Raw genomic sequence first — 6,444 nt, forward strand, 5'->3', positions numbered from 1 at the left:
GCCCAGTATTTACCATGTAGGGGCTTTTCTTGCCATCATTTTATCAGGGTCCGTTGCTGTTCTAGTTTTAGTTTGGATTTCATTTGTTTTATAGCTTTTGTTGTTTCTTCTTCTTCTTCTTCTTCTTCGTATTTGTTAGGTAGATTGATTTCTTGTTTGTATTTGTCAGCTTCCTTAAATACTGAAAACAGTTTTTTGTTTTGCTCGTGTTTTGTGGCTATTTGTATTAGTTTCCCTTGCTTCTGGAGTAGGTATTTTTGCAGTCCTATGGTGGTTATTTTATAATAGTTTTCTAGCTGTATAAGACCCCTGCCACCTTCTGTGCGTTAATTCATATCATTTTAAAACAAGGTATTTGTATCACAAAACCAAGGGCAATTTCAGGCAGGGATTTAAATTAAAATCTCACCTCAAAATGTTCATTTATTTCCCAAACAACAGCATCATAATGACACAATTATTCTAATAAATTATCTATTATTTTCAAAATTAATTGAAACAATTTGATTTGAAACAATTTTGGTTGCTGCTTGCAGCAGGCAATATGATTTTTATAGAAAATTTCTTGTTTTTGTTCATTAACCAAAAACCGATGTTTAGGAATTTGGTTTCTGTCACTAAATCCAAGACAATAGCATCACTGGATAGGGTATGGAAATAAAACTTTGATGATAATGCTTGCTTGCTTCTTGTTTGATGGAGCTAGGGTCATCCCAGGTTAGTGGTCCCAGAGGTGTTATCCTATATAGAGCCAGCCAGGTCCACCAGTGCTCCCCATCACTGGCAGTCCATGGTCAGCCCCTCTGCATCCTTCAAAATGACACTGAGTGTCTGGAGATCTTCCTTGATTATGTCCAGCCATTTGATGCAGGGCCTGCCACAAGGCCTCTTCCAGCCCGCAGCTGCTACATCAAATGAGAGTAAGGCCCCGATAGGATGATTTGGTGGGTGGTGGAGGACATGTCCTTACCAGGGCATGTGATGGGCAGTTATAAGGTGGGAGGGTGTTCTTTAAATTAAAATTGTGTTACTTAGAACATAATGGTGACATATAATCAAAGGGTAGGATAGGTCTACCGATGCTACAGGTTTGTAGGTGCCTTTATTAATATATTTTTTTCTAAATTTTCCCAAGATGAACCTGTAAATGAAGGAATAATATGTTTATTTTATTCATCTTAATTTTGTTGTAGGGAGTTAGTAATAATGGTACACCCCTCCCACGTGACAAATGGAATAACCTTGTCACTATGAGTAAAGTGAAGTACCAGAGTATGTAGTAGAGGGTCAGAGATAGTCGTATCTTTACTAGTTTTACTAAGTAGACTGTATACCGAAGTGGGCATTATAACGGACCAACATTTTAAGGAATATAACAATAGCAACAAGAATTTAAACAACCGTAGTTTAGACTGAAAAAAAATTCATATTTTGACGATAAATGCAGCTTAGAATGTGCCTTGAAATTTCATATTTTGGCTATAAATGTATTTTAGACTGTGTTGCTAAATATCAATAACTTTCAAGTCTAGAAGTGAAAGAACTGTGATGACTACGGTACGGTGCAATGGTTTAACTTGTTGCCATAATCATTAGATTTTGGTGGAAGGTTTATTCTGGTAAAATGGTGCTTAAGCAGTAAACCCCATTAAAGTCCATTTGTAAAATTGTGAAACTGTCATAATGTTTTATGTTGCCATGTTGTAAATTGAAGTGAAATGTCTATAATTGTTATTATTGAGTCATCATGGTGTCTAAGAATTATTGTCGTTGACTTTAGACAAATGGAACTAGCAATGGAAGGGGTTTTATACAGACATGCTTATGGCGTTGGAGATGATGCTGGCTGGGGCAATGATGATGATGATGGTGGTGGTGAAGGGGGTGGTGTAGATGGTGATGGTGGGGATAATAGTGGTAGTTGTAGCAGTGATGGTGGTGGTGGCAGCAGCAGTGGTGGTGGTGATGGACAAAGTGGTTGTGTGGATGGTGATGGTGATGGTGACTGTGATGGTAGTGGTGTTGGTGATGGTGGTGATAATAATGGTTGTGGTGATGGTGGTGATGGTGGTGGTGGTGGTGGTGGTGGTGGTGGTGGTGGTGGTGGTGGTGGTGGTGATGGTGGTGATCTTCATAGATTATGGTAGTGGTGACGATGGTGGTGGTGGTGTTGGGTGGTGATGGTGATGCTGTTAGTGGTGGTGGTGATGATGGTGGTGATGGTGGTGGTGTTGGGTGGTGATGGTGATGGGTGGTGGTGACAGTGGCTGTTAACATTTGTAGTGTGCTACTCTTGCTACTGGTTATATAGTGTCATGGACCTACTCACACTCACACACACACTTGCACACACACACACACACACACACACACACACATTGTCCTGAGCGTGACATATACAATAAACAAAGATGCACGTATATAGACTGATAATTATATACACACAAGCACATATATCACCATCGTCATTTAGTGCCCCTTTAAAGCATATCCCATTGTGGGGCTCTGATTTGGGAGTAGCAATATTTTAAGAAGTGTATAACCATGTCTTAGCCCAGGGGTTCTCAATCGCAATTTATATGGCCCTTGAGGGTCCATAAAAATATTGGGGTGGTGGGGTCACGCAACAAAATAATAAATTGGGGATCTATGGTAGTATTTTAAGGGCCCTTGGAAAAATTTTGCTTTAGATGTATGTATTGGTGTGTATTGCAAGACATAGCTTGGCTTCTTTTTCTAGCATTTTACATAGTTTGACCTACACAAGTTAATGAGTGGAAAACAAAATAGGAATTTTGAAAGAAGTATCAATACAACTAGTTTATAAACATCGAATGGTCATAGGAGTCCACCAGAATAAAATAGTAATCAAAGGGGTCCATAAATAAAGAATGGTTGAGAATCCTTGTCTTAGCCACTGTTTTTCCCTGGTCTACTTTAATCTGGAGTAATAGCATCTGTAGGGTTCCAGCTATGGGTTAACAAGCATATTTGATGACAATCCATCTACATGTGGAGACAAAGAAATGCTCTTGGTTGATGCCAGGGTGCACCAGGAGTGAGAGACCCTTAGCTGTTGTCACAGCATCCTTTTAGGGGAGGGACACTTTGATATAAAACTGGCAGTTTCATGTGTTTACTGGTCCTCTCTCTTTGGCCTGTCACTAGGTACTAATCACAGATACTCCAAGATTGGTACTCCTGTTGTACAAGCATTTATCCCAGTAAGCCAATGATGTACAGATGTCTTTTTGATGGTGGCCTCCTTTATCGTGCCATCTACAGAAAATCCTAAGGCGATGAAAGAGTGGTGACATGCGTAAACCTAATGAATTGGAAGCGCACAGTAAGTTACAGCTTTTGTTTGTTCACCTATGGCTTCATTACCATGCAGATCTGCAACGGGACTGAATAGTCATCTGAGAGGTCATGGATGGGAAGTCAGAAATGTTATGGACAATGAGGAAGTAGGAGGAGACAGCCATCATCTATGAAGACAGAGCAATTAACATATGATCATACGACCCCACTTACGTGCTTTATATATCTGCAAGTGTGTCTAGAACATTCAGTACATGTGTAGACTGTATATATACATACATACATACATACGTATATATATATATATATATATATATATGTATATATAGGCACAATAAATATGCACAAGCTTATACATACATGTCATACAATAGACATGCTCTTATATAAAGTCACCTTATCTGTCTATGGTGTGTATAGAGCTTTGAGTCCGTATATATTCATAAATATTGACTCTATCTATCTATCTATCCACACACACACGCTCGCACACATACACACACATGCACACACTTCAAATGCACAATTAAACACACACACACACACACACACAGACACACACATGTATGCATACACACATACACACACACACTGAAAGCTATATAAACATATATATATATATATATATACACTCACATGCACACACACACATACAGACACACATACACACACACTGAAAGCTATATAAACATATATATACACACACACATCCACACACACACAAACACACACAAATACACAAACACACACACACATACATGTACACACATTAAACGTATACAAAGTGCCTGTGAATCCAATAAATTGAAATCCATTTGAGAATTGCGGTTAAAATGTTTTCCTATTTTACATAAAAACAAAATATTAAAAGCTTGTTGTCAAAATATCATTTTATTTTTACATAATTTTATTGTTTTGTGTTTCTTTTTTTTTTTTTGTATGGTAACCTCTTAAAAACCTTGGAACTAAGATGTTTTACGAAGAAACCAGAGAGAATAGGGAAGAGAGATGGAATGTGTGTGTGTGTTGTATTTGTATGTATGTCTAAATGTGTGTTTTATATATATGTGAGTGTGTGTGTGTGTGTGTATGTATATATGGGCACATGTATTTTTGTGTATATATATATATATATATATTTTTGTATATATATATATATATATATATATATGTGTGTGTGTGTGTGTGTGTGTGTGTGTGTATCTGTCTATGTATGTCTTTGTGTATATGTGTTTGTATATATGTTTATATGTCTGTGTGTGTATAGATATGTATGTGAGTGCATCTGTGTCTGTGTGTGATTGTACATTTGTCTGTATGTGTGTGTGTGTGTGTGTGTGTGTATGTGTGTGTGTGTGTGTGTGTGTGTGTGTGCGTGTTTGCCTGAAATACATTAGTATAATAAATATTCTATTTGAAAAGCTATTTAGATGTTAAACTGAAGTGAACCATGTTGGGGAGGCATGTTCCATGTTGTAGTTGGAGCCACATGACTCTGTAATGCAGGGAAATATTTCATATTCTCAACTCCATCAAATAAATGGTCCAGGCAGTTGACGGTACCTCACCTTCTCCCATCCAACCTCCCCCTCCCCCCAGTCTTCGATATATCATGGCATAAGAATGGCAACATTGCATGGTAAAGCTGTTCGTTTTATAATCAAATTGTACCGGGTCGATTCCGTTGTATGATGTCTTTGGACCTTCTAAGTTTGGTGCAGCCTTGGGATGACCAATGTCTTGGGAGAGGAATTTCTTCACTGTCGACGTCATCGTCATCATTGTTTTTGCCATCATCATTATCATCATCATTGTCATCACCATCATTATAATCATCATCGTCATCAATTATCATCTTTGCCGTCATCATTATCGTCATCATCATCATTATCACCATCACCATTGTCATCATCATCACCATCACCATCATTATCATTGTTGTCAACATCATCATCATTTTCACTACCACCACCCCTCACTGGCCCCCATGCTGGCGGCACGTAAAGAGCACTATCCAAACGGGATCGATGCCAGGCCCACCTGCCTGGCTCCTGTGCTGGTGGTATGTAAAAAGCACCCACTACACTCTCGGAGTGGTTGGCATTAGGAAGGGCATCCAGCTACAGAAACCTTGCCAAAGTAGGTTGGAGCCTGGTGCAGCCTCCTGGCTTCCCAGACCCCAGTCGAACCATCCAACCCATGCCAGCATGGAAACTGGGCGTTAAACGATGATGATGATGATGATGTACATGTGTGTTTGTGCCTGTGTGTATGTGTGTACAGGGGCATGTATGTGTGTGTGCACGTGTATGTATGTGTGTATGTACGTTTTTGTGTGCATGTGTGTATGTGTGCGTGTTTGTGTGTGTGTATGTGCATGCATATATGTGTGTGTATGTGTGTCTGTGCATGCATGTGTATGTGTGTGAATCCGTGTACGAGTGTGTGTGCTTGCATATATATGTGTGTGTATGTGTGTCTGTGCATGCATGTGTATGTGTGTGAATCCGTGTACGTGTGTGTGTGTTTGCATATATGTGTGTATGTGTGTGTATGTGCATGCATGTGTGTGTGCATCTGTGTGTATGTGTGCATCTGTGTGTTTGTGTGTGTGTGCATGTGTGTATGTGTGTATGTGCGTTCGCCCATGTCATTGAATTGACATCAAATGATGCTTGTAAACAAGTGTCACCCTCAAACAAACATTGTCACTCATTTCCTTCTTCCAGTTGCCCTTTCACACCACAAAGTTCATCGCCCTTAACTGCAGAAAACAGTTTTATGTCCCAATCTATCTTTTGTTGGGGAATGTCATGTTGGAAACTATTTCATGTTGAGTTCTATATTTAAGAGATGAGGAACTATGTACATTATTTACACTATTTACATTTGACGGATATTTGTCCTCATCTTGTTTGTTGTTAACACAACGTTTCGGCTGATATACCCTCCAACCTTCATCAGGTGTCTTGGGGATATTTTGAACCTGGGTTCTCATTCCTAAGGTATTTTTCAATGTTATTATTATTATTATTATTATTATTATTATTATTATTATTATTCAGGTCACTGCCTGGAATCGAACTTAAAATCCTGAGGTTAGTAGCCCACGCTCTTAACCAC

General features: G+C 38.9%; 1 protein-coding gene across 6 annotated transcripts in view; it reads left to right on the forward strand.

Moving 5' to 3' along the window:
* The window catches only part of LOC106872982 (general transcription factor II-I repeat domain-containing protein 2-like), a 114,092-nt gene that overhangs the window by 82,320 nt on the left and 25,328 nt on the right, over positions 1–6,444 (forward strand). The gene's annotated exons all lie outside the window — the stretch shown is intronic.

Source organism: Octopus bimaculoides, chromosome 22, assembly GCF_001194135.2.
Source record: "Octopus bimaculoides isolate UCB-OBI-ISO-001 chromosome 22, ASM119413v2, whole genome shotgun sequence".
Lineage (NCBI taxonomy): Eukaryota > Metazoa > Mollusca > Cephalopoda > Octopoda > Octopodidae > Octopus > Octopus bimaculoides.